The sequence below is a fragment of the Pungitius pungitius genome, unplaced genomic scaffold (assembly GCF_949316345.1).
Source record: "Pungitius pungitius unplaced genomic scaffold, fPunPun2.1 scaffold_24, whole genome shotgun sequence".
In the NCBI taxonomy this organism is placed as follows: domain Eukaryota; kingdom Metazoa; phylum Chordata; class Actinopteri; order Perciformes; family Gasterosteidae; genus Pungitius; species Pungitius pungitius.
The window spans coordinates 434,384-457,530 of NW_026909886.1; the positions used below are offsets into that span (position 1 = coordinate 434,384).

Below are 23,147 nucleotides of genomic sequence, written 5' to 3' on the forward strand. Positions count from 1 at the left end.
ACATGTTAGAATTGCCAGTGAAGAAAAGTAAAGTTACCTTCAGGTTTTAGGAACCTCTCTTGCCAATCCTAAGAACTGCTTCAATTTTAGAAAAACAAACTCTTCTGATTATCTTTGACACGTTTTAAAGGATTAGGAAAAAGATAAAAAGCAGCTTACGGCCATACCTCTCTGGTTCCGCCCGATCTCGTCTGATCTCGGAAGCTAAGCAGAGCAGGGCCTGGTTAGTACCTGGATGGAAGACCGCCTGGGAATCCCAGGTGCCGTAAGCTTTTTCACTTCTCTCTGGAAGCCGCCGAGCGCCGCAGATTGTACACCTACAAATTACAAAAAGTATATCACATTGTCGAAGAGATGCATGTTTAGTGTTGTTTTAACGTTGGATATATAAGGAACTTAGACAATATCATCAAAAATGATTCCGTTTCATGGTTGCTAAATTAGTGTTGATCAACATTTAACAATTGGCATACTTTTGTTTGTAATTTAGCCGTTCAAATACAGGTGCTAACCCAACATGTTAGAATTGCCAGTGAAGAAAAGTAAAGTTACCTTCAGGTTTTAGGAACCTCTCTTGCCAATCCTAAGAACTGCTTCAATTTTAGAAAAACAAACTCTTCTGATTATCTTTGACACGTTTTAAAGGATTAGGAAAAAGATAAAAAGCAGCTTACGGCCATACCTCTCTGGTTCCGCCCGATCTCGTCTGATCTCGGAAGCTAAGCAGAGCAGGGCCTGGTTAGTACCTGGATGGAAGACCGCCTGGGAATCCCAGGTGCCGTAAGCTTTTTCACTTCTCTCTCCGAAAGCCGCCCAGCGCCGCAGATTGTACACCTACACAATTGTAAAAAGCATTTCACATTGTAGAAGAGATGCAATAGGAAGAAGATGAAAGGTGGCTTACGTCCATACCATCGTCAGGCCATTTGAGGTGGCGGGGACTGCAATGGCCATCCACCGATTGGCTGGGACTCCTGGGCGGGTCTTCTCTAGTCCATCCAATTTTCGGCATAGGATGTCACAGCCTTCTTTGCATACCCTAATTTAACCCACACAAAGATGCCAACGGCAGGCGTGACATAATTTTTTGACGCATTATAAAGGATTAGGAAAAAGATAAAGAGCAGCTTACGGCCTTACCTCTCTGGTTCCGCCCGATCTCGTCTGATCTCGGAAGCTAAGCAGAGCAGGGCCTGGTTAGTACCTGGATGGAAGACCGCCTGGGAATCCCAGGTGCCGTAAGCTTTTTCACTTCTCTCTGGAAGCCGCCGAGCGCCGCAGATTGTACACCTACAAATTACAAAAAGTATATCACATTGTGGAAGAGATGCATGTTTAGTGTTGTTTTAACGTTGGATATATAAGGAACTTAGACAATATCATCAAAAATGATTCCGTTTCATGGTTGCTAAATTAGTGTTGATCAACATTTAACAATTGGCATACTTTTGTTTGTAATTTAGCCGTTCAAATACAGGTGCTAACCCAACATGTTAGAATTGCCAGTGAAGAAAAGTAAAGTTACCTTCAGGTTTTAGGAACCTCTCTTGCCAATCCTAAGAACTGCTTCAATTTTAGAAAAACAAACTCTTCTGATTATCTTTGACACGTTTTAAAGGATTAGGAAAAAGATAAAAAGCAGCTTACGGCCATACCTCTCTGGTTCCGCCCGATCTCGTCTGATCTCGGAAGCTAAGCAGAGCAGGGCCTGGTTAGTACCTGGATGGAAGACCGCCTGGGAATCCCAGGTGCCGTAAGCTTTTTCACTTCTCTCTGGAAGCCGCCGAGCGCCGCAGATTGTACACCTACAAATTACAAAAAGTATATCACATTGTCGAAGAGATGCATGTTTAGTGTTGTTTTAACGTTGGATATATAAGGAACTTAGACAATATCATCAAAAATGATTCCGTTTCATGGTTGCTAAATTAGTGTTGATCAACATTTAACAATTGGCATACTTTTGTTTGTAATTTAGCCGTTCAAATACAGGTGCTAACCCAACATGTTAGAATTGCCAGTGAAGAAAAGTAAAGTTACCTTCAGGTTTTAGGAACCTCTCTTGCCAATCCTAAGAACTGCTTCAATTTTAGAAAAACAAACTCTTCTGATTATCTTTGACACGTTTTAAAGGATTAGGAAAAAGATAAAAAGCAGCTTACGGCCATACCTCTCTGGTTCCGCCCGATCTCGTCTGATCTCGGAAGCTAAGCAGAGCAGGGCCTGGTTAGTACCTGGATGGAAGACCGCCTGGGAATCCCAGGTGCCGTAAGCTTTTTCACTTCTCTCTCCGAAAGCCGCCCAGCGCCGCAGATTGTACACCTACAAATTACAAAAAGTATATCACATTGTCGAAGAGATGCATGTTTAGTGTTGTTTTAACGTTGGATATATAAGGAACTTAGACAATATCATCTAAATTGATTCCGTTTCATGGTTGCTAAATTAGTGTTGATCAACATTTAACAATTGGCATACTTTTGTTTGTAATTTAGCCGTTGAAATACAGGTGCTAACCCAACATGTTAGAATTGCCAGTGAAGAAAAGTAAAGTTACCTTCAGGTTTTAGGAACCTCTCTTGCCAATCCTAAGAACTGCTTCAATTTTAGAAAAAGGAGCTCTTCTGATTATCTTTGACACGTTTTAAAGGATTAGGAAAAAGATAAAAAGCAGCTTACGGCCATACCTCTCTGGTTCCGCCCGATCTCGTCTGATCTCGGAAGCTAAGCAGAGCAGGGCCTGGTTAGTACCTGGATGGAAGACCGCCTGGGAATCCCAGGTGTCGTAAGCTTTTTCACTTCTCTCTGGAAGCCGCCGAGCGCCGCAGATTGTACACCTACAAATTACAAAAAGTATATCACATTGTCGAAGAGATGCATGTTTAGTGTTGTTTTAACGTTGGATATATAAGGAACTTAGACAATATAATCAAAAATGATTCCGTTTCATGGTTGCTAAATTAGTGTTGATCAACATTTAACAATTGGCATACTTTTGTTTGTAATTTAGCCGTTGAAATACAGGTGCTAACCCAACATGTTAGAATTGCCAGTGAAGAAAAGTTAAGTTACCTTCAGGTTTTAGGAACTTCTCTTGCCAATCCTAAGAACTGCTTCAATTTTAGAAAAAGGAGCTCTTCTGATTATCTTTGACACGTTTTAAAGGATTAGGAAAAAGATAAAAAGCAGCTTACGGCCATACCTCTCTGGTTCCGCCCGATCTCGTCTGATCTCGGAAGCTAAGCAGAGCAGGGCCTGGTTAGTACCTGGATGGAAGACCGCCTGGGAATCCCAGGTGCCGTAAGCTTTTTCACTTCTCTCTGGAAGCCGCCGAGCGCCGCAGATTGTACACCTACAAATTACAAAAAGTATATCACATTGTCGAAGAGATGCATGTTTAGTGTTGTTTTAACGTTGGATATATAAGGAACTTAGACAATATCATCAAAATTGATTCCGTTTCATGGTTGCTAAATTAGTGTTGATCAACATTTAACAATTGGCATACTTTTGTTTGTAATTTAGCCGTTGAAATACAGGTGCTACCCCAACATGTTAGAATTGCCAGTGAAGAAAAGTAAAGTTACCTTCAGGTTTTAGGAACCTCTCTTGCCAATCCTAAGAACTGCTTCAATTTTAGAAAAAGGAGCTCTTCTGATTATCTTTGACACGTTTTAAAGGATTAGGAAAAAGATAAAAAGCAGCTTACGGCCATACCTCTCTGGTTCCGCCCGATCTCGTCTGATCTCGGAAGCTAAGCAGAGCAGGGCCTGGTTAGTACCTGGATGGAAGACCGCCTGGGAATCCCAGGTGCCGTAAGCTTTTTCACTTCTCTCTCCGAAAGCCGCCCAGCGCCGCAGATTGTACACCTACACAATTGTAAAAAGCATTTCACATTGTAGAAGAGATGCAATAGGAAGAAGATGAAAGGTGGCTTACGTCCATACCATCGTCAGGCCATTTGAGGTGGCGGGGACTGCAATGGCCATCCACCGATTGGCTGGGACTCCTGGGCGGGTCTTCTCTAGTCCATCCAATTTTCGGCATAGGATGTCACAGCCTTCTTTGCATACCCTTATTTAACCCACACAAAGATGCCAACGGCAGGCGTGACATAATTTTTTGACGCATTATAAAGGATTAGGAAAAAGATAAAGAGCAGCTTACGGCCATACCTCTCTGGTTCCGCCCGATCTCGTCTGATCTCGGAAGCTAAGCAGAGCAGGGCCTGGTTAGTACCTGGATGGAAGACCGCCTGGGAATCCCAGGTGCCGTAAGCTTTTTCACTTCTCTCCGGAAGCCGCCGAGCGCCGCAGATTGTACACCTACAAATTACAAAAAGTATATCACATTGTCGAAGAGATGCATGTTTAGTGTTGTTTTAACGTTGGATATATAAGGAACTTAGACAATATCATCAAAAATGATTCCGTTTCATGGTTGCTAAATTAGTGTTGATCAACATTTAACAATTGGCATACTTTTGTTTGTAATTTAGCCGTTGAAATACAGGTGCTAACCCAACATGTTAGAATTGCCAGTGAAGAAAAGTAAAGTTACCTTCAGGTTTTAGGAACTTCTCTTGCCAATCCTAAGAACTGCTTCAATTTTAGAAAAAGGAGCTCTTCTGATTATCTTTGACACGTTTTAAAGGATTAGGAAAAAGATAAAAAGCAGCTTACGGCCATACCTCTCTGGTTCCGCCCGATCTCGTCTGATCTCGGAAGCTAAGCAGAGCAGGGCCTGGTTAGTACCTGGATGGAAGACCGCCTGGGAATCCCAGGTGCCGTAAGCTTTTTCACTTCTCTCTGGAAGCCGCCGAGCGCCGCAGATTGTACACCTACAAATTACAAAAAGTATATCACATTGTGGAAGAGATGCATGTTTAGTGTTGTTTTAACGTTGGATATATAAGGAACTTAGACAATATCATCAAAAATGATTCCGTTTCATGGTTGCTAAATTAGTGTTGATCAACATTTAACAATTGGCATACTTTTGTTTGTAATTTAGCCGTTCAAATACAGGTGCTAACCCAACATGTTAGAATTGCCAGTGAAGAAAAGTAAAGTTACCTTCAGGTTTTAGGAACCTCTCTTGCCAATCCTAAGAACTGCTTCAATTTTAGAAAAACAAACTCTTCTGATTATCTTTGACACGTTTTAAAGGATTAGGAAAAAGATAAAAAGCAGCTTACGGCCATACCTCTCTGGTTCCGCCCGATCTCGTCTGATCTCGGAAGCTAAGCAGAGCAGGGCCTGGTTAGTACCTGGATGGAAGACCGCCTGGGAATCCCAGGTGCCGTAAGCTTTTTCACTTCTCTCTCCGAAAGCCGCCCAGCGCCGCAGATTGTACACCTACACAATTGTAAAAAGCATTTTACATTGTAGAAGAGATGCAATAGGAAGAAGATGAAAGGTGGCTTACGTCCATACCATCGTCAGGCCATTTGAGGTGGCGGGGACTGCAATGGCCATCCACCGATTGGCTGGGACTCCTGGGCGGGTCTTCTCTAGTCCATCCAATTTTCGGCATAGGATGTCACAGCCTTCTTTGCATACCCTTATTTAACCCACACAAAGATGCCAACGGCAGGCGTGACATAATTTTTTGACGCATTATAAAGGATTAGGAAAAAGATAAAGAGCAGCTTACGGCCATACCTCTCTGGTTCCGCCCGATCTCGTCTGATCTCGGAAGCTAAGCAGAGCAGGGCCTGGTTAGTACCTGGATGGAAGACCGCCTGGGAATCCCAGGTGCCGTAAGCTTTTTCACTTCTCTCCGGAAGCCGCCGAGCGCCGCAGATTGTACACCTACAAATTACAAAAAGTATATCACATTGTCGAAGAGATGCATGTTTAGTGTTGTTTTAACGTTGGGTATATAAGGAACTTAGACAATATCATCAAAAATGATTCCGTTTCATGGTTGCTAAATTAGTGTTGATCAACATTTAACAATTGGCATACTTTTGTTTGTAATTTAGCCGTTGAAATACAGGTGCTAACCCAACATGTTAGAATTGCCAGTGAAGAAAAGTAAAGTTACCTTCAGGTTTTAGGAACCTCTCTTACCAATCCTAAGAACTGCTTCAATTTTAGAAAAAGAAACTCTTCTGATTATCTTTGACACGTTTTAAAGGATTAGGAAAAAAGATAAAAAGCAGCTTACGGCCATACCTCTCTGGTTCCGCCCGATCTCGTCTGATCTCGGAAGCTAAGCAGAGCAGGGCCTGGTTAGTACCTGGATGGAAGACCGCCTGGGAATCCCATGTGCCGTAAGCTTTTTCACTTCTCTCTCCGAAAGCCGCCCAGCGCCGCAGATTGTACACCTACACAATTGTAAAAAGCATTTCACATTGTAGAAGAGATGCAATAGGAAGAAGATGAAAGGTGGCTTACGTCCATACCATCGTCAGGCCATTTGAGGTGGCGGGGACTGCAATGGCCATCCACCGATTGGCTGGGACTCCTGGGCGAGTCTTCTCTAGTCCATCCAATTTTCGGCATAGGATGTCACAGCCTTCTTTGCATACCCTTATTTAACCCACACAAAGATGCCAACGGCAGGCGTGACATAATTTTTTGACGCATTATAAAGGATTAGGAAAAAGATAAAGAGCAGCTTACGGCCATACCTCTCTGGTTCCGCCCGATCTCGTCTGATCTCGGAAGCTAAGCAGAGCAGGGCCTGGTTAGTACCTGGATGGAAGACCGCCTGGGAATCCCAGGTGCCGTAAGCTTTTTCACTTCTCTCTGGAAGCCGCCGAGCGCCGCAGATTGTACACCTACAAATTACAAAAAGTATATCACATTGTCGAAGAGATGCATGTTTAGTGTTGTTTTAACGTTGGATATATAAGGAACTTAGACAATATCATCAAAAATGATTCCGTTTCATGGTTGCTAAATTAGTGTTGATCAACATTTAACAATTGGCATACTTTTGTTTGTAATTTAGCCGTTCAAATACAGGTGCTAACCCAACATGTTAGAATTGCCAGTGAAGAAAAGTAAAGTTACCTTCAGGTTTTAGGAACCTCTCTTGCCAATCCTAAGAACTGCTTCAATTTTAGAAAAACAAACTCTTCTGATTATCTTTGACACGTTTTAAAGGATTAGGAAAAAGATAAAAAGCAGCTTACGGCCATACCTCTCTGGTTCCGCCCGATCTCGTCTGATCTCGGAAGCTAAGCAGAGCAGGGCCTGGTTAGTACCTGGATGGAAGACCGCCTGGGAATCCCAGGTGCCGTAAGCTTTTTCACTTCTCTCTCCGAAAGCCGCCCAGCGCCGCAGATTGTACACCTACACAATTGTAAAAAGCATTTCACATTGTAGAAGAGATGCAATAGGAAGAAGATGAAAGGTGGCTTACGTCCATACCATCGTCAGGCCATTTGAGGTGGCGGGGACTGCAATGGCCATCCACCGATTGGCTGGGACTCCTGGGCGGGTCTTCTCTAGTCCATCCAATTTTCGGCATAGGATGTCACAGCCTTCTTTGCATACCCTAATTTAACCCACACAAAGATGCCAACGGCAGGCGTGACATAATTTTTTGACGCATTATAAAGGATTAGGAAAAAGATAAAGAGCAGCTTACGGCCTTACCTCTCTGGTTCCGCCCGATCTCGTCTGATCTCGGAAGCTAAGCAGAGCAGGGCCTGGTTAGTACCTGGATGGAAGACCGCCTGGGAATCCCAGGTGCCGTAAGCTTTTTCACTTCTCTCTGGAAGCCGCCGAGCGCCGCAGATTGTACACCTACAAATTACAAAAAGTATATCACATTGTGGAAGAGATGCATGTTTAGTGTTGTTTTAACGTTGGATATATAAGGAACTTAGACAATATCATCAAAAATGATTCCGTTTCATGGTTGCTAAATTAGTGTTGATCAACATTTAACAATTGGCATACTTTTGTTTGTAATTTAGCCGTTCAAATACAGGTGCTAACCCAACATGTTAGAATTGCCAGTGAAGAAAAGTAAAGTTACCTTCAGGTTTTAGGAACCTCTCTTGCCAATCCTAAGAACTGCTTCAATTTTAGAAAAACAAACTCTTCTGATTATCTTTGACACGTTTTAAAGGATTAGGAAAAAGATAAAAAGCAGCTTACGGCCATACCTCTCTGGTTCCGCCCGATCTCGTCTGATCTCGGAAGCTAAGCAGAGCAGGGCCTGGTTAGTACCTGGATGGAAGACCGCCTGGGAATCCCAGGTGCCGTAAGCTTTTTCACTTCTCTCTGGAAGCCGCCGAGCGCCGCAGATTGTACACCTACAAATTACAAAAAGTATATCACATTGTCGAAGAGATGCATGTTTAGTGTTGTTTTAACGTTGGATATATAAGGAACTTAGACAATATCATCAAAAATGATTCCGTTTCATGGTTGCTAAATTAGTGTTGATCAACATTTAACAATTGGCATACTTTTGTTTGTAATTTAGCCGTTCAAATACAGGTGCTAACCCAACATGTTAGAATTGCCAGTGAAGAAAAGTAAAGTTACCTTCAGGTTTTAGGAACCTCTCTTGCCAATCCTAAGAACTGCTTCAATTTTAGAAAAACAAACTCTTCTGATTATCTTTGACACGTTTTAAAGGATTAGGAAAAAGATAAAAAGCAGCTTACGGCCATACCTCTCTGGTTCCGCCCGATCTCGTCTGATCTCGGAAGCTAAGCAGAGCAGGGCCTGGTTAGTACCTGGATGGAAGACCGCCTGGGAATCCCAGGTGCCGTAAGCTTTTTCACTTCTCTCTCCGAAAGCCGCCCAGCGCCGCAGATTGTACACCTACACAATTGTAAAAAGCATTTCACATTGTAGAAGAGATGCAATAGGAAGAAGATGAAAGGTGGCTTACGTCCATACCATCGTCAGGCCATTTGAGGTGGCGGGGACTGCAATGGCCATCCACCGATTGGCTGGGACTCCTGGGCGGGTCTTCTCTAGTCCATCCAATTTTCGGCATAGGATGTCACAGCCTTCTTTGCATACCCTAATTTAACCCACACAAAGATGCCAACGGCAGGCGTGACATAATTTTTTGACGCATTATAAAGGATTAGGAAAAAGATAAAGAGCAGCTTACGGCCTTACCTCTCTGGTTCCGCCCGATCTCGTCTGATCTCGGAAGCTAAGCAGAGCAGGGCCTGGTTAGTACCTGGATGGAAGACCGCCTGGGAATCCCAGGTGCCGTAAGCTTTTTCACTTCTCTCTGGAAGCCGCCGAGCGCCGCAGATTGTACACCTACAAATTACAAAAAGTATATCACATTGTGGAAGAGATGCATGTTTAGTGTTGTTTTAACGTTGGATATATAAGGAACTTAGACAATATCATCAAAAATGATTCCGTTTCATGGTTGCTAAATTAGTGTTGATCAACATTTAACAATTGGCATACTTTTGTTTGTAATTTAGCCGTTCAAATACAGGTGCTAACCCAACATGTTAGAATTGCCAGTGAAGAAAAGTAAAGTTACCTTCAGGTTTTAGGAACCTCTCTTGCCAATCCTAAGAACTGCTTCAATTTTAGAAAAACAAACTCTTCTGATTATCTTTGACACGTTTTAAAGGATTAGGAAAAAGATAAAAAGCAGCTTACGGCCATACCTCTCTGGTTCCGCCCGATCTCGTCTGATCTCGGAAGCTAAGCAGAGCAGGGCCTGGTTAGTACCTGGATGGAAGACCGCCTGGGAATCCCAGGTGCCGTAAGCTTTTTCACTTCTCTCTCCGAAAGCCGCCCAGCGCCGCAGATTGTACACCTACACAATTGTAAAAAGCATTTCACATTGTAGAAGAGATGCAATAGGAAGAAGATGAAAGGTGGCTTACGTCCATACCATCGTCAGGCCATTTGAGGTGGCGGGGACTGCAATGGCCATCCACCGATTGGCTGGGACTCCTGGGCGGGTCTTCTCTAGTCCATCCAATTTTCGGCATAGGATGTCACAGCCTTCTTTGCATACCCTTATTTAACCCACACAAAGATGCCAACGGCAGGCGTGACATAATTTTTTGACGCATTATAAAGGATTAGGAAAAAGATAAAGAGCAGCTTACGGCCATACCTCTCTGGTTCCGCCCGATCTCGTCTGATCTCGGAAGCTAAGCAGAGCAGGGCCTGGTTAGTACCTGGATGGAAGACCGCCTGGGAATCCCAGGTGCCGTAAGCTTTTTCACTTCTCTCTGGAAGCCGCCGAGCGCCGCAGATTGTACACCTACAAATTACAAAAAGTATATCACATTGTCGAAGAGATGCATGTTTAGTGTTGTTTTAACGTTGGATATATAAGGAACTTAGACAATATCATCAAAATTGATTCCGTTTCATGGTTGCTAAATTAGTGTTGATCAACATTTAACAATTGGCATACTTTTGTTTGTAATTTAGCCGTTGAAATACAGGTGCTAACCCAACATGTTAGAATTGCCAGTGAAGAAAAGTAAAGTTACCTTCAGGTTTTAGGAACCTCTCTTGCCAATCCTAAGAACTGCTTCAATTTTAGAAAAACAAACTCTTCTGATTATCTTTGACACGTTTTAAAGGATTAGGAAAAAGATAAAAAGCAGCTTACGGCCATACCTCTCTGGTTCCGCCCGATCTCGTCTGATCTCGGAAGCTAAGCAGAGCAGGGCCTGGTTAGTACCTGGATGGAAGACCGCCTGGGAATCCCAGGTGCCGTAAGCTTTTTCACTTCTCTCTCCGAAAGCCGCCCAGCGCCGCAGATTGTACACCTACACAATTGTAAAAAGCATTTTACATTGTAGAAGAGATGCAATAGGAAGAAGATGAAAGGTGGCTTACGTCCATACCATCGTCAGGCCATTTGAGGTGGCGGGGACTGCAATGGCCATCCACCGATTGGCTGGGACTCCTGGGCGGGTCTTCTCTAGTCCATCCAATTTTCGGCATAGGATGTCACAGCCTTCTTTGCATACCCTTATTTAACCCACACAAAGATGCCAACGGCAGGCGTGACATAATTTTTTGACGCATTATAAAGGATTAGGAAAAAGATAAAGAGCAGCTTACGGCCATACCTCTCTGGTTCCGCCCGATCTCGTCTGATCTCGGAAGCTAAGCAGAGCAGGGCCTGGTTAGTACCTGGATGGAAGACCGCCTGGGAATCCCAGGTGCCGTAAGCTTTTTCACTTCTCTCCGGAAGCCGCCGAGCGCCGCAGATTGTACACCTACAAATTACAAAAAGTATATCACATTGTCGAAGAGATGCATGTTTAGTGTTGTTTTAACGTTGGGTATATAAGGAACTTAGACAATATCATCAAAAATGATTCCGTTTCATGGTTGCTAAATTAGTGTTGATCAACATTTAACAATTGGCATACTTTTGTTTGTAATTTAGCCGTTGAAATACAGGTGCTAACCCAACATGTTAGAATTGCCAGTGAAGAAAAGTAAAGTTACCTTCAGGTTTTAGGAACTTCTCTTGCCAATCCTAAGAACTGCTTCAATTTTAGAAAAAGGAGCTCTTCTGATTATCTTTGACACGTTTTAAAGGATTAGGAAAAAGATAAAAAGCAGCTTACGGCCATACCTCTCTGGTTCCGCCCGATCTCGTCTGATCTCGGAAGCTAAGCAGAGCAGGGCCTGGTTAGTACCTGGATGGAAGACCGCCTGGGAATCCCAGGTGCCGTAAGCTTTTTCACTTCTCTCTGGAAGCCGCCGAGCGCCGCAGATTGTACACCTACAAATTACAAAAAGTATATCACATTGTCGAAGAGATGCATGTTTAGTGTTGTTTTAACGTTGGATATATAAGGAACTTAGACAATATCATCAAAATTGATTCCGTTTCATGGTTGCTAAATTAGTGTTGATCAACATTTAACAATTGGCATACTTTTGTTTGTAATTTAGCCGTTGAAATACAGGTGCTAACCCAACATGTTAGAATTGCCAGTGAAGAAAAGTAAAGTTACCTTCAGGTTTTAGGAACCTCTCTTACCAATCCTAAGAACTGCTTCAATTTTAGAAAAAGAAACTCTTCTGATTATCTTTGACACGTTTTAAAGGATTAGGAAAAAAGATAAAAAGCAGCTTACGGCCATACCTCTCTGGTTCCGCCCGATCTCGTCTGATCTCGGAAGCTAAGCAGAGCAGGGCCTGGTTAGTACCTGGATGGAAGACCGCCTGGGAATCCCATGTGCCGTAAGCTTTTTCACTTCTCTCTCCGAAAGCCGCCCAGCGCCGCAGATTGTACACCTACACAATTGTAAAAAGCATTTCACATTGTAGAAGAGATGCAATAGGAAGAAGATGAAAGGTGGCTTACGTCCATACCATCGTCAGGCCATTTGAGGTGGCGGGGACTGCAATGGCCATCCACCGATTGGCTGGGACTCCTGGGCGAGTCTTCTCTAGTCCATCCAATTTTCGGCATAGGATGTCACAGCCTTCTTTGCATACCCTTATTTAACCCACACAAAGATGCCAACGGCAGGCGTGACATAATTTTTTGACGCATTATAAAGGATTAGGAAAAAGATAAAGAGCAGCTTACGGCCATACCTCTCTGGTTCCGCCCGATCTCGTCTGATCTCGGAAGCTAAGCAGAGCAGGGCCTGGTTAGTACCTGGATGGAAGACCGCCTGGGAATCCCAGGTGCCGTAAGCTTTTTCACTTCTCTCTGGAAGCCGCCGAGCGCCGCAGATTGTACACCTACAAATTACAAAAAGTATATCACATTGTCGAAGAGATGCATGTTTAGTGTTGTTTTAACGTTGGATATATAAGGAACTTAGACAATATCATCAAAAATGATTCCGTTTCATGGTTGCTAAATTAGTGTTGATCAACATTTAACAATTGGCATACTTTTGTTTGTAATTTAGCCGTTCAAATACAGGTGCTAACCCAACATGTTAGAATTGCCAGTGAAGAAAAGTAAAGTTACCTTCAGGTTTTAGGAACCTCTCTTGCCAATCCTAAGAACTGCTTCAATTTTAGAAAAACAAACTCTTCTGATTATCTTTGACACGTTTTAAAGGATTAGGAAAAAGATAAAAAGCAGCTTACGGCCATACCTCTCTGGTTCCGCCCGATCTCGTCTGATCTCGGAAGCTAAGCAGAGCAGGGCCTGGTTAGTACCTGGATGGAAGACCGCCTGGGAATCCCAGGTGCCGTAAGCTTTTTCACTTCTCTCTCCGAAAGCCGCCCAGCGCCGCAGATTGTACACCTACACAATTGTAAAAAGCATTTCACATTGTAGAAGAGATGCAATAGGAAGAAGATGAAAGGTGGCTTACGTCCATACCATCGTCAGGCCATTTGAGGTGGCGGGGACTGCAATGGCCATCCACCGATTGGCTGGGACTCCTGGGCGGGTCTTCTCTAGTCCATCCAATTTTCGGCATAGGATGTCACAGCCTTCTTTGCATACCCTAATTTAACCCACACAAAGATGCCAACGGCAGGCGTGACATAATTTTTTGACGCATTATAAAGGATTAGGAAAAAGATAAAGAGCAGCTTACGGCCTTACCTCTCTGGTTCCGCCCGATCTCGTCTGATCTCGGAAGCTAAGCAGAGCAGGGCCTGGTTAGTACCTGGATGGAAGACCGCCTGGGAATCCCAGGTGCCGTAAGCTTTTTCACTTCTCTCTGGAAGCCGCCGAGCGCCGCAGATTGTACACCTACAAATTACAAAAAGTATATCACATTGTGGAAGAGATGCATGTTTAGTGTTGTTTTAACGTTGGATATATAAGGAACTTAGACAATATCATCAAAAATGATTCCGTTTCATGGTTGCTAAATTAGTGTTGATCAACATTTAACAATTGGCATACTTTTGTTTGTAATTTAGCCGTTCAAATACAGGTGCTAACCCAACATGTTAGAATTGCCAGTGAAGAAAAGTAAAGTTACCTTCAGGTTTTAGGAACCTCTCTTGCCAATCCTAAGAACTGCTTCAATTTTAGAAAAACAAACTCTTCTGATTATCTTTGACACGTTTTAAAGGATTAGGAAAAAGATAAAAAGCAGCTTACGGCCATACCTCTCTGGTTCCGCCCGATCTCGTCTGATCTCGGAAGCTAAGCAGAGCAGGGCCTGGTTAGTACCTGGATGGAAGACCGCCTGGGAATCCCAGGTGCCGTAAGCTTTTTCACTTCTCTCTGGAAGCCGCCGAGCGCCGCAGATTGTACACCTACAAATTACAAAAAGTATATCACATTGTCGAAGAGATGCATGTTTAGTGTTGTTTTAACGTTGGATATATAAGGAACTTAGACAATATCATCAAAAATGATTCCGTTTCATGGTTGCTAAATTAGTGTTGATCAACATTTAACAATTGGCATACTTTTGTTTGTAATTTAGCCGTTCAAATACAGGTGCTAACCCAACATGTTAGAATTGCCAGTGAAGAAAAGTAAAGTTACCTTCAGGTTTTAGGAACCTCTCTTGCCAATCCTAAGAACTGCTTCAATTTTAGAAAAACAAACTCTTCTGATTATCTTTGACACGTTTTAAAGGATTAGGAAAAAGATAAAAAGCAGCTTACGGCCATACCTCTCTGGTTCCGCCCGATCTCGTCTGATCTCGGAAGCTAAGCAGAGCAGGGCCTGGTTAGTACCTGGATGGAAGACCGCCTGGGAATCCCAGGTGCCGTAAGCTTTTTCACTTCTCTCTCCGAAAGCCGCCCAGCGCCGCAGATTGTACACCTACACAATTGTAAAAAGCATTTCACATTGTAGAAGAGATGCAATAGGAAGAAGATGAAAGGTGGCTTACGTCCATACCATCGTCAGGCCATTTGAGGTGGCGGGGACTGCAATGGCCATCCACCGATTGGCTGGGACTCCTGGGCGGGTCTTCTCTAGTCCATCCAATTTTCGGCATAGGATGTCACAGCCTTCTTTGCATACCCTAATTTAACCCACACAAAGATGCCAACGGCAGGCGTGACATAATTTTTTGACGCATTATAAAGGATTAGGAAAAAGATAAAGAGCAGCTTACGGCCTTACCTCTCTGGTTCCGCCCGATCTCGTCTGATCTCGGAAGCTAAGCAGAGCAGGGCCTGGTTAGTACCTGGATGGAAGACCGCCTGGGAATCCCAGGTGCCGTAAGCTTTTTCACTTCTCTCTGGAAGCCGCCGAGCGCCGCAGATTGTACACCTACAAATTACAAAAAGTATATCACATTGTGGAAGAGATGCATGTTTAGTGTTGTTTTAACGTTGGATATATAAGGAACTTAGACAATATCATCAAAAATGATTCCGTTTCATGGTTGCTAAATTAGTGTTGATCAACATTTAACAATTGGCATACTTTTGTTTGTAATTTAGCCGTTCAAATACAGGTGCTAACCCAACATGTTAGAATTGCCAGTGAAGAAAAGTAAAGTTACCTTCAGGTTTTAGGAACCTCTCTTGCCAATCCTAAGAACTGCTTCAATTTTAGAAAAACAAACTCTTCTGATTATCTTTGACACGTTTTAAAGGATTAGGAAAAAGATAAAAAGCAGCTTACGGCCATACCTCTCTGGTTCCGCCCGATCTCGTCTGATCTCGGAAGCTAAGCAGAGCAGGGCCTGGTTAGTACCTGGATGGAAGACCGCCTGGGAATCCCAGGTGCCGTAAGCTTTTTCACTTCTCTCTCCGAAAGCCGCCCAGCGCCGCAGATTGTACACCTACACAATTGTAAAAAGCATTTCACATTGTAGAAGAGATGCAATAGGAAGAAGATGAAAGGTGGCTTACGTCCATACCATCGTCAGGCCATTTGAGGTGGCGGGGACTGCAATGGCCATCCACCGATTGGCTGGGACTCCTGGGCGGGTCTTCTCTAGTCCATCCAATTTTCGGCATAGGATGTCACAGCCTTCTTTGCATACCCTTATTTAACCCACACAAAGATGCCAACGGCAGGCGTGACATAATTTTTTGACGCATTATAAAGGATTAGGAAAAAGATAAAGAGCAGCTTACGGCCATACCTCTCTGGTTCCGCCCGATCTCGTCTGATCTCGGAAGCTAAGCAGAGCAGGGCCTGGTTAGTACCTGGATGGAAGACCGCCTGGGAATCCCAGGTGCCGTAAGCTTTTTCACTTCTCTCTGGAAGCCGCCGAGCGCCGCAGATTGTACACCTACAAATTACAAAAAGTATATCACATTGTCGAAGAGATGCATGTTTAGTGTTGTTTTAACGTTGGATATATAAGGAACTTAGACAATATCATCTAAATTGATTCCGTTTCATGGTTGCTAAATTAGTGTTGATCAACATTTAACAATTGGCATACTTTTGTTTGTAATTTAGCCGTTGAAATACAGGTGCTAACCCAACATGTTAGAATTGCCAGTGAAGAAAAGTAAAGTTACCTTCAGGTTTTAGGAACCTCTCTTGCCAATCCTAAGAACTGCTTCAATTTTAGAAAAAGGAGCTCTTCTGATTATCTTTGACACGTTTTAAAGGATTAGGAAAAAGATAAAAAGCAGCTTACGGCCATACCTCTCTGGTTCCGCCCGATCTCGTCTGATCTCGGAAGCTAAGCAGAGCAGGGCCTGGTTAGTACCTGGATGGAAGACCGCCTGGGAATCCCAGGTGCCGTAAGCTTTTTCACTTCTCTCTGGAAGCCGCCGAGCGCCGCAGATTGTACACCTACAAATTACAAAAAGTATATCACATTGTCGAAGAGATGCATGTTTAGTGTTGTTTTAACGTTGGATATATAAGGAACTTAGACAATATCATCAAAATTGATTCCGTTTCATGGTTGCTAAATTAGTGTTGATCAACATTTAACAATTGGCATACTTTTGTTTGTAATTTAGCCGTTGAAATACAGGTGCTAACCCAACATGTTAGAATTGCCAGTGAAGAAAAGTAAAGTTACCTTCAGGTTTTAGGAACCTCTCTTGCCAATCCTAAGAACTGCTTCAATTTTAGAAAAAGAAACTCTTCTGATTATCTTTGACACGTTTTAAAGGATTAGGAAAAAGGTAAAAAGCAGCTTACGGCCATACCTCTCTGGTTCCGCCCGATCTCGTCTGATCTCGGAAGCTAAGCAGAGCAGGGCCTGGTTAGTACCTGGATGGAAGACCGCCTGGGAATCCCAGGTGCCGTAAGCTTTTTCACTTCTCTCTCCGAAAGCCGCCCAGCGCCGCAGATTGTACACCTACACAATTGTAAAAAGCATTTCACATTGTAGAAGAGATGCAATAGGAAGAAGATGAAAGGTGGCTTACGTCCATACCATCGTCAGGCCATTTGAGGTGGCGGGGACTGCAATGGCCATCCACCGATTGGCTGGGACTCCTGGGCGGGTCTTCTCTAGTCCATCCAATTTTCGGCATAGGATGTCACAGCCTTCTTTGCATACCCTTATTTAACCCACACAAAGATGCCAATGGCAGGCGTGACATAATTTTTTGACGCATTATAAAGGATTAGGAAAAAGATAAAAAGCAGCTTACCGCCATACCTCTCTGGTTCCGCCCGATCTCGTCTGATCTCGGAAGCTAAGCAGAGCAGGGCCTGGTTAGTACCTGGATGGAAGACCGCCTGGGAATCCCAGGTGCCGTAAGCTTTTTCACTTCTCTCTGGAAGCCGCCGAGCGCCGCAGATTGTACACCTACAAATTACAAAAAGTATATCACATTGTGGAAGAGATGCATGTTTAGTGTTGTTTTAACGTTGGATATATAAGGAACTTAGACAATATCATCAAAAATGATTCCGTTTCATGGTTGCTAAATTAGTGTTGATCAACATTTAACAATTGGCATACTTTTGTTTGTAATTTAGCCGTTCAAATACAGGTGCTAACCCAACATGTTAGAATTGCCAGTGAAGAAAAGTAAAGTTACCTTCAGGTTTTAGGAACCTCTCTTGCCAATCCTAAGAACTGCTTCAATTTTAGAAAAACAAACTCTTCTGATTATCTTTGACACGTTTTAAAGGATTAGGAAAAAGATAAAAAGCAGCTTACGGCCATACCTCTCTGGTTCCGCCCGATCTCGTCTGATCTCGGAAGCTAAGCAGAGCAGGGCCTGGTTAGTACCTGGATGGAAGACCGCCTGGGAATCCCAGGTGCCGTAAGCTTTTTCACTTCTCTCTCCGAAAGCCGCCCAGCGCCGCAGATTGTACACCTACACAATTGTAAAAAGCATTTTACATTGTAGAAGAGATGCAATAGGAAGAAGATGAAAGGTGGCTTACGTCCATACCATCGTCAGGCCATTTGAGGTGGCGGGGACTGCAATGGCCATCCACCGATTGGCTGGGACTCCTGGGCGGGTCTTCTCTAGTCCATCCAATTTTCGGCATAGGATGTCACAGCCTTCTTTGCATACCCTTATTTAACCCACACAAAGATGCCAACGGCAGGCGTGACATAATTTTTTGACGCATTATAAAGGATTAGGAAAAAGATAAAGAGCAGCTTACGGCCATACCTCTCTGGTTCCGCCCGATCTCGTCTGATCTCGGAAGCTAAGCAGAGCAGGGCCTGGTTAGTACCTGGATGGAAGACCGCCTGGGAATCCCAGGTGCCGTAAGCTTTTTCACTTCTCTCCGGAAGCCGCCGAGCGCCGCAGATTGTACACCTACAAATTACAAAAAGTATATCACATTGTCGAAGAGATGCATGTTTAGTGTTGTTTTAACGTTGGGTATATAAGGAACTTAGACAATATCATCAAAAATGATTCCGTTTCATGGTTGCTAAATTAGTGTTGATCAACATTTAACAATTGGCATACTTTTGTTTGTAATTTAGCCGTTGAAATACAGGTGCTAACCCAACATGTTAGAATTGCCAGTGAAGAAAAGTAAAGTTACCTTCAGGTTTTAGGAACTTCTCTTGCCAATCCTAAGAACTGCTTCAATTTTAGAAAAAGGAGCTCTTCTGATTATCTTTGACACGTTTTAAAGGATTAGGAAAAAGATAAAAAGCAGCTTACGGCCATACCTCTCTGGTTCCGCCCGATCTCGTCTGATCTCGGAAGCTAAGCAGAGCAGGGCCTGGTTAGTACCTGGATGGAAGACCGCCTGGGAATCCCAGGTGCCGTAAGCTTTTTCACTTCTCTCTGGAAGCCGCCGAGCGCCGCAGATTGTACACCTACAAATTACAAAAAGTATATCACATTGTCGAAGAGATGCATGTTTAGTGTTGTTTTAACGTTGGATATATAAGGAACTTAGACAATATCATCAAAATTGATTCCGTTTCATGGTTGCTAAATTAGTGTTGATCAACATTTAACAATTGGCATACTTTTGTTTGTAATTTAGCCGTTGAAATACAGGTGCTAACCCAACATGTTAGAATTGCCAGTGAAGAAAAGTAAAGTTACCTTCAGGTTTTAGGAACCTCTCTTACCAATCCTAAGAACTGCTTCAATTTTAGAAAAAGAAACTCTTCTGATTATCTTTGACACGTTTTAAAGGATTAGGAAAAAAGATAAAAAGCAGCTTACGGCCATACCTCTCTGGTTCCGCCCGATCTCGTCTGATCTCGGAAGCTAAGCAGAGCAGGGCCTGGTTAGTACCTGGATGGAAGACCGCCTGGGAATCCCATGTGCCGTAAGCTTTTTCACTTCTCTCTCCGAAAGCCGCCCAGCGCCGCAGATTGTACACCTACACAATTGTAAAAAGCATTTCACATTGTAGAAGAGATGCAATAGGAAGAAGATGAAAGGTGGCTTACGTCCATACCATCGTCAGGCCATTTGAGGTGGCGGGGACTGCAATGGCCATCCACCGATTGGCTGGGACTCCTGGGCGAGTCTTCTCTAGTCCATCCAATTTTCGGCATAGGATGTCACAGCCTTCTTTGCATACCCTTATTTAACCCACACAAAGATGCCAACGGCAGGCGTGACATAATTTTTTGACGCATTATAAAGGATTAGGAAAAAGATAAAGAGCAGCTTACGGCCATACCTCTCTGGTTCCGCCCGATCTCGTCTGATCTCGGAAGCTAAGCAGAGCAGGGCCTGGTTAGTACCTGGATGGAAGACCGCCTGGGAATCCCAGGTGCCGTAAGCTTTTTCACTTCTCTCTGGAAGCCGCCGAGCGCCGCAGATTGTACACCTACAAATTACAAAAAGTATATCACATTGTCGAAGAGATGCATGTTTAGTGTTGTTTTAACGTTGGATATATAAGGAACTTAGACAATATCATCAAAAATGATTCCGTTTCATGGTTGCTAAATTAGTGTTGATCAACATTTAACAATTGGCATACTTTTGTTTGTAATTTAGCCGTTCAAATACAGGTGCTAACCCAACATGTTAGAATTGCCAGTGAAGAAAAGTAAAGTTACCTTCAGGTTTTAGGAACCTCTCTTGCCAATCCTAAGAACTGCTTCAATTTTAGAAAAACAAACTCTTCTGATTATCTTTGACACGTTTTAAAGGATTAGGAAAAAGATAAAAAGCAGCTTACGGCCATACCTCTCTGGTTCCGCCCGATCTCGTCTGATCTCGGAAGCTAAGCAGAGCAGGGCCTGGTTAGTACCTGGATGGAAGACCGCCTGGGAATCCCAGGTGCCGTAAGCTTTTTCACTTCTCTCTCCGAAAGCCGCCCAGCGCCGCAGATTGTACACCTACACAATTGTAAAAAGCATTTCACATTGTAGAAGAGATGCAATAGGAAGAAGATGAAAGGTGGCTTACGTCCGTACCATCGTCAGGCCATTTGAGGTGGCGGGGACTGCAATGGCCATCCACCGATTGGCTGGGACTCCTGGGCGGGTCTTCTCTAGTCCATCCAATTTTCGGCATAGGATGTCACAGCCTTCTTTGCATACCCTTATTTAACCCACACAAAGATGCCAACGGCAGGCGTGACATAATTTTTTGACGCATTATAAAGGATTAGGAAAAAGATAAAGAGCAGCTTACGGCCATACCTCTCTGGTTCCGCCCGATCTCGTCTGATCTCGGAAGCTAAGCAGAGCAGGGCCTGGTTAGTACCTGGATGGAAGACCGCCTGGGAATCCCAGGTGCCGTAAGCTTTTTCACTTCTCTCTGGAAGCCGCCGAGCGCCGCAGATTGTACACCTACAAATTACAAAAAGTATATCACATTGTCGAAGAGATGCATGTTTAGTGTTGTTTTAACGTTGGATATATAAGGAACTTAGACAATATCATCTAAATTGATTCCGTTTCATGGTTGCTAAATTAGTGTTGATCAACATTTAACAATTGGCATACTTTTGTTTGTAATTTAGCCGTTGAAATACAGGTGCTAACCCAACATGTTAGAATTGCCAGTGAAGAAAAGTAAAGTTACCTTCAGGTTTTAGGAACCTCTCTTGCCAATCCTAAGAACTGCTTCAATTTTAGAAAAAGGAGCTCTTCTGATTATCTTTGACACGTTTTAAAGGATTAGGAAAAAGATAAAAAGCAGCTTACGGCCATACCTCTCTGGTTCCGCCCGATCTCGTCTGATCTCGGAAGCTAAGCAGAGCAGGGCCTGGTTAGTACCTGGATGGAAGACCGCCTGGGAATCCCAGGTGCCGTAAGCTTTTTCACTTCTCTCTGGAAGCCGCCGAGCGCCGCAGATTGTACACCTACAAATTACAAAAAGTATATCACATTGTCGAAGAGATGCATGTTTAGTGTTGTTTTAACGTTGGATATATAAGGAACTTAGACAATATCATCAAAATTGATTCCGTTTCATGGTTGCTAAATTAGTGTTGATCAACATTTAACAATTGGCATACTTTTGTTTGTAATTTAGCCGTTGAAATACAGGTGCTAACCCAACATGTTAGAATTGCCAGTGAAGAAAAGTAAAGTTACCTTCAGGTTTTAGGAACCTCTCTTGCCAATCCTAAGAACTGCTTCAATTTTAGAAAAAGAAACTCTTCTGATTATCTTTGACACGTTTTAAAGGATTAGGAAAAAGGTAAAAAGCAGCTTACGGCCATACCTCTCTGGTTCCGCCCGATCTCGTCTGATCTCGGAAGCTAAGCAGAGCAGGGCCTGGTTAGTACCTGGATGGAAGACCGCCTGGGAATCCCAGGTGCCGTAAGCTTTTTCACTTCTCTCTCCGAAAGCCGCCCAGCGCCGCAGATTGTACACCTACACAATTGTAAAAAGCATTTCACATTGTAGAAGAGATGCAATAGGAAGAAGATGAAAGGTGGCTTACGTCCATACCATCGTCAGGCCATTTGAGGTGGCGGGGACTGCAATGGCCATCCACCGATTGGCTGGGACTCCTGGGCGGGTCTTCTCTAGTCCATCCAATTTTCGGCATAGGATGTCACAGCCTTCTTTGCATACCCTTATTTAACCCACACAAAGATGCCAACGGCAGGCGTGACATAATTTTTTGACGCATTATAAAGGATTAGGAAAAAGATAAAAAGCAGCTTACCGCCATACCTCTCTGGTTCCGCCCGATCTCGTCTGATCTCGGAAGCTAAGCAGAGCAGGGCCTGGTTAGTACCTGGATGGAAGACCGCCTGGGAATCCCAGGTGCCGTAAGCTTTTTCACTTCTCTCTGGAAGCCGCCGAGCGCCGCAGATTGTACACCTACAAATTACAAAAAGTATATCACATTGTGGAAGAGATGCATGTTTAGTGTTGTTTTAACGTTGGATATATAAGGAACTTAGACAATATCATCAAAAATGATTCCGTTTCATGGTTGCTAAATTAGTGTTGATCAACATTTAACAATTGGCATACTTTTGTTTGTAATTTAGCCGTTCAAATACAGGTGCTAACCCAACATGTTAGAATTGCCAGTGAAGAAAAGTAAAGTTACCTTCAGGTTTTAGGAACCTCTCTTGCCAATCCTAAGAACTGCTTCAATTTTAGAAAAACAAACTCTTCTGATTATCTTTGACACGTTTTAAAGGATTAGGAAAAAGATAAAAAGCAGCTTACGGCCATACCTCTCTGGTTCCGCCCGATCTCGTCTGATCTCGGAAGCTAAGCAGAGCAGGGCCTGGTTAGTACCTGGATGGAAGACCGCCTGGGAATCCCAGGTGCCGTAAGCTTTTTCACTTCTCTCTCCGAAAGCCGCCCAGCGCCGCAGATTGTACACCTACACAATTGTAAAAAGCATTTTACATTGTAGAAGAGATGCAATAGGAAGAAGATGAAAGGTGGCTTACGTCCATACCATCGTCAGGCCATTTGAGGTGGC

General features: G+C 43.5%; 47 non-coding genes across 47 annotated transcripts; all 47 read left to right on the forward strand.

Moving 5' to 3' along the window:
• The first annotated feature begins 153 nt into the window (after window positions 1–153).
• LOC134119430 (5S ribosomal RNA) lies at window positions 154–272 on the forward strand. Its single transcript, XR_009950983.1, has one exon. It is a non-coding gene; the product is annotated as a 5S ribosomal RNA (ribosomal RNA).
• Window positions 273–668: 396 nt separating this feature from the next.
• On the forward strand, window positions 669–787 carry LOC134119431 (5S ribosomal RNA). Its single transcript, XR_009950984.1, has one exon. It is a non-coding gene; the product is annotated as a 5S ribosomal RNA (ribosomal RNA).
• A 339-nt stretch (window positions 788–1,126) lies between these two features.
• LOC134118769 (5S ribosomal RNA) lies at window positions 1,127–1,245 on the forward strand. The gene has a single exon (XR_009950330.1). It is a non-coding gene; the product is annotated as a 5S ribosomal RNA (ribosomal RNA).
• Window positions 1,246–1,641: 396 nt separating this feature from the next.
• On the forward strand, window positions 1,642–1,760 carry LOC134119432 (5S ribosomal RNA). Its single transcript, XR_009950985.1, has one exon. It is a non-coding gene; the product is annotated as a 5S ribosomal RNA (ribosomal RNA).
• A 396-nt stretch (window positions 1,761–2,156) lies between these two features.
• Window positions 2,157–2,275, forward strand: LOC134119433 (5S ribosomal RNA). Its single transcript, XR_009950986.1, has one exon. It is a non-coding gene; the product is annotated as a 5S ribosomal RNA (ribosomal RNA).
• A 398-nt stretch (window positions 2,276–2,673) lies between these two features.
• Window positions 2,674–2,792, forward strand: LOC134118695 (5S ribosomal RNA). Its single transcript, XR_009950256.1, has one exon. It is a non-coding gene; the product is annotated as a 5S ribosomal RNA (ribosomal RNA).
• A 396-nt stretch (window positions 2,793–3,188) lies between these two features.
• LOC134119434 (5S ribosomal RNA) lies at window positions 3,189–3,307 on the forward strand. The gene has a single exon (XR_009950987.1). It is a non-coding gene; the product is annotated as a 5S ribosomal RNA (ribosomal RNA).
• Window positions 3,308–3,703: 396 nt separating this feature from the next.
• Window positions 3,704–3,822, forward strand: LOC134119435 (5S ribosomal RNA). Its single transcript, XR_009950988.1, has one exon. It is a non-coding gene; the product is annotated as a 5S ribosomal RNA (ribosomal RNA).
• Window positions 3,823–4,161: 339 nt separating this feature from the next.
• On the forward strand, window positions 4,162–4,280 carry LOC134119437 (5S ribosomal RNA). The gene has a single exon (XR_009950990.1). It is a non-coding gene; the product is annotated as a 5S ribosomal RNA (ribosomal RNA).
• A 396-nt stretch (window positions 4,281–4,676) lies between these two features.
• Window positions 4,677–4,795, forward strand: LOC134119438 (5S ribosomal RNA). The gene has a single exon (XR_009950991.1). It is a non-coding gene; the product is annotated as a 5S ribosomal RNA (ribosomal RNA).
• A 396-nt stretch (window positions 4,796–5,191) lies between these two features.
• LOC134119439 (5S ribosomal RNA) lies at window positions 5,192–5,310 on the forward strand. The gene has a single exon (XR_009950992.1). It is a non-coding gene; the product is annotated as a 5S ribosomal RNA (ribosomal RNA).
• Window positions 5,311–5,649: 339 nt separating this feature from the next.
• On the forward strand, window positions 5,650–5,768 carry LOC134119440 (5S ribosomal RNA). The gene has a single exon (XR_009950993.1). It is a non-coding gene; the product is annotated as a 5S ribosomal RNA (ribosomal RNA).
• Window positions 5,769–6,165: 397 nt separating this feature from the next.
• Window positions 6,166–6,284, forward strand: LOC134119063 (5S ribosomal RNA). The gene has a single exon (XR_009950624.1). It is a non-coding gene; the product is annotated as a 5S ribosomal RNA (ribosomal RNA).
• Window positions 6,285–6,623: 339 nt separating this feature from the next.
• Window positions 6,624–6,742, forward strand: LOC134119441 (5S ribosomal RNA). Its single transcript, XR_009950994.1, has one exon. It is a non-coding gene; the product is annotated as a 5S ribosomal RNA (ribosomal RNA).
• Window positions 6,743–7,138: 396 nt separating this feature from the next.
• On the forward strand, window positions 7,139–7,257 carry LOC134119442 (5S ribosomal RNA). Its single transcript, XR_009950995.1, has one exon. It is a non-coding gene; the product is annotated as a 5S ribosomal RNA (ribosomal RNA).
• Window positions 7,258–7,596: 339 nt separating this feature from the next.
• Window positions 7,597–7,715, forward strand: LOC134118770 (5S ribosomal RNA). Its single transcript, XR_009950331.1, has one exon. It is a non-coding gene; the product is annotated as a 5S ribosomal RNA (ribosomal RNA).
• A 396-nt stretch (window positions 7,716–8,111) lies between these two features.
• Window positions 8,112–8,230, forward strand: LOC134119443 (5S ribosomal RNA). Its single transcript, XR_009950996.1, has one exon. It is a non-coding gene; the product is annotated as a 5S ribosomal RNA (ribosomal RNA).
• A 396-nt stretch (window positions 8,231–8,626) lies between these two features.
• Window positions 8,627–8,745, forward strand: LOC134119444 (5S ribosomal RNA). Its single transcript, XR_009950997.1, has one exon. It is a non-coding gene; the product is annotated as a 5S ribosomal RNA (ribosomal RNA).
• Window positions 8,746–9,084: 339 nt separating this feature from the next.
• On the forward strand, window positions 9,085–9,203 carry LOC134118771 (5S ribosomal RNA). Its single transcript, XR_009950332.1, has one exon. It is a non-coding gene; the product is annotated as a 5S ribosomal RNA (ribosomal RNA).
• Window positions 9,204–9,599: 396 nt separating this feature from the next.
• LOC134119445 (5S ribosomal RNA) lies at window positions 9,600–9,718 on the forward strand. The gene has a single exon (XR_009950998.1). It is a non-coding gene; the product is annotated as a 5S ribosomal RNA (ribosomal RNA).
• A 339-nt stretch (window positions 9,719–10,057) lies between these two features.
• LOC134119446 (5S ribosomal RNA) lies at window positions 10,058–10,176 on the forward strand. Its single transcript, XR_009950999.1, has one exon. It is a non-coding gene; the product is annotated as a 5S ribosomal RNA (ribosomal RNA).
• Window positions 10,177–10,572: 396 nt separating this feature from the next.
• LOC134119448 (5S ribosomal RNA) lies at window positions 10,573–10,691 on the forward strand. Its single transcript, XR_009951001.1, has one exon. It is a non-coding gene; the product is annotated as a 5S ribosomal RNA (ribosomal RNA).
• Window positions 10,692–11,030: 339 nt separating this feature from the next.
• LOC134119449 (5S ribosomal RNA) lies at window positions 11,031–11,149 on the forward strand. Its single transcript, XR_009951002.1, has one exon. It is a non-coding gene; the product is annotated as a 5S ribosomal RNA (ribosomal RNA).
• Window positions 11,150–11,545: 396 nt separating this feature from the next.
• Window positions 11,546–11,664, forward strand: LOC134119450 (5S ribosomal RNA). The gene has a single exon (XR_009951003.1). It is a non-coding gene; the product is annotated as a 5S ribosomal RNA (ribosomal RNA).
• Window positions 11,665–12,061: 397 nt separating this feature from the next.
• Window positions 12,062–12,180, forward strand: LOC134119064 (5S ribosomal RNA). Its single transcript, XR_009950625.1, has one exon. It is a non-coding gene; the product is annotated as a 5S ribosomal RNA (ribosomal RNA).
• A 339-nt stretch (window positions 12,181–12,519) lies between these two features.
• Window positions 12,520–12,638, forward strand: LOC134119451 (5S ribosomal RNA). The gene has a single exon (XR_009951004.1). It is a non-coding gene; the product is annotated as a 5S ribosomal RNA (ribosomal RNA).
• Window positions 12,639–13,034: 396 nt separating this feature from the next.
• On the forward strand, window positions 13,035–13,153 carry LOC134119452 (5S ribosomal RNA). The gene has a single exon (XR_009951005.1). It is a non-coding gene; the product is annotated as a 5S ribosomal RNA (ribosomal RNA).
• A 339-nt stretch (window positions 13,154–13,492) lies between these two features.
• Window positions 13,493–13,611, forward strand: LOC134118772 (5S ribosomal RNA). Its single transcript, XR_009950333.1, has one exon. It is a non-coding gene; the product is annotated as a 5S ribosomal RNA (ribosomal RNA).
• Window positions 13,612–14,007: 396 nt separating this feature from the next.
• Window positions 14,008–14,126, forward strand: LOC134119453 (5S ribosomal RNA). The gene has a single exon (XR_009951006.1). It is a non-coding gene; the product is annotated as a 5S ribosomal RNA (ribosomal RNA).
• Window positions 14,127–14,522: 396 nt separating this feature from the next.
• LOC134119454 (5S ribosomal RNA) lies at window positions 14,523–14,641 on the forward strand. The gene has a single exon (XR_009951007.1). It is a non-coding gene; the product is annotated as a 5S ribosomal RNA (ribosomal RNA).
• Window positions 14,642–14,980: 339 nt separating this feature from the next.
• LOC134118773 (5S ribosomal RNA) lies at window positions 14,981–15,099 on the forward strand. The gene has a single exon (XR_009950334.1). It is a non-coding gene; the product is annotated as a 5S ribosomal RNA (ribosomal RNA).
• A 396-nt stretch (window positions 15,100–15,495) lies between these two features.
• LOC134119455 (5S ribosomal RNA) lies at window positions 15,496–15,614 on the forward strand. The gene has a single exon (XR_009951008.1). It is a non-coding gene; the product is annotated as a 5S ribosomal RNA (ribosomal RNA).
• Window positions 15,615–15,953: 339 nt separating this feature from the next.
• On the forward strand, window positions 15,954–16,072 carry LOC134119456 (5S ribosomal RNA). The gene has a single exon (XR_009951009.1). It is a non-coding gene; the product is annotated as a 5S ribosomal RNA (ribosomal RNA).
• Window positions 16,073–16,468: 396 nt separating this feature from the next.
• On the forward strand, window positions 16,469–16,587 carry LOC134119457 (5S ribosomal RNA). Its single transcript, XR_009951010.1, has one exon. It is a non-coding gene; the product is annotated as a 5S ribosomal RNA (ribosomal RNA).
• Window positions 16,588–16,983: 396 nt separating this feature from the next.
• On the forward strand, window positions 16,984–17,102 carry LOC134119459 (5S ribosomal RNA). Its single transcript, XR_009951012.1, has one exon. It is a non-coding gene; the product is annotated as a 5S ribosomal RNA (ribosomal RNA).
• A 339-nt stretch (window positions 17,103–17,441) lies between these two features.
• On the forward strand, window positions 17,442–17,560 carry LOC134119067 (5S ribosomal RNA). The gene has a single exon (XR_009950628.1). It is a non-coding gene; the product is annotated as a 5S ribosomal RNA (ribosomal RNA).
• Window positions 17,561–17,956: 396 nt separating this feature from the next.
• LOC134119460 (5S ribosomal RNA) lies at window positions 17,957–18,075 on the forward strand. The gene has a single exon (XR_009951013.1). It is a non-coding gene; the product is annotated as a 5S ribosomal RNA (ribosomal RNA).
• A 339-nt stretch (window positions 18,076–18,414) lies between these two features.
• LOC134119461 (5S ribosomal RNA) lies at window positions 18,415–18,533 on the forward strand. Its single transcript, XR_009951014.1, has one exon. It is a non-coding gene; the product is annotated as a 5S ribosomal RNA (ribosomal RNA).
• Window positions 18,534–18,929: 396 nt separating this feature from the next.
• Window positions 18,930–19,048, forward strand: LOC134119462 (5S ribosomal RNA). Its single transcript, XR_009951015.1, has one exon. It is a non-coding gene; the product is annotated as a 5S ribosomal RNA (ribosomal RNA).
• Window positions 19,049–19,445: 397 nt separating this feature from the next.
• Window positions 19,446–19,564, forward strand: LOC134119065 (5S ribosomal RNA). The gene has a single exon (XR_009950626.1). It is a non-coding gene; the product is annotated as a 5S ribosomal RNA (ribosomal RNA).
• Window positions 19,565–19,903: 339 nt separating this feature from the next.
• Window positions 19,904–20,022, forward strand: LOC134119463 (5S ribosomal RNA). Its single transcript, XR_009951016.1, has one exon. It is a non-coding gene; the product is annotated as a 5S ribosomal RNA (ribosomal RNA).
• A 396-nt stretch (window positions 20,023–20,418) lies between these two features.
• On the forward strand, window positions 20,419–20,537 carry LOC134119464 (5S ribosomal RNA). The gene has a single exon (XR_009951017.1). It is a non-coding gene; the product is annotated as a 5S ribosomal RNA (ribosomal RNA).
• A 339-nt stretch (window positions 20,538–20,876) lies between these two features.
• Window positions 20,877–20,995, forward strand: LOC134119465 (5S ribosomal RNA). The gene has a single exon (XR_009951018.1). It is a non-coding gene; the product is annotated as a 5S ribosomal RNA (ribosomal RNA).
• Window positions 20,996–21,391: 396 nt separating this feature from the next.
• LOC134119466 (5S ribosomal RNA) lies at window positions 21,392–21,510 on the forward strand. Its single transcript, XR_009951019.1, has one exon. It is a non-coding gene; the product is annotated as a 5S ribosomal RNA (ribosomal RNA).
• A 396-nt stretch (window positions 21,511–21,906) lies between these two features.
• On the forward strand, window positions 21,907–22,025 carry LOC134119467 (5S ribosomal RNA). Its single transcript, XR_009951020.1, has one exon. It is a non-coding gene; the product is annotated as a 5S ribosomal RNA (ribosomal RNA).
• Window positions 22,026–22,364: 339 nt separating this feature from the next.
• LOC134119068 (5S ribosomal RNA) lies at window positions 22,365–22,483 on the forward strand. The gene has a single exon (XR_009950629.1). It is a non-coding gene; the product is annotated as a 5S ribosomal RNA (ribosomal RNA).
• Window positions 22,484–22,879: 396 nt separating this feature from the next.
• LOC134119468 (5S ribosomal RNA) lies at window positions 22,880–22,998 on the forward strand. Its single transcript, XR_009951021.1, has one exon. It is a non-coding gene; the product is annotated as a 5S ribosomal RNA (ribosomal RNA).
• The last annotated feature ends 149 nt before the right edge of the window (window positions 22,999–23,147 follow it).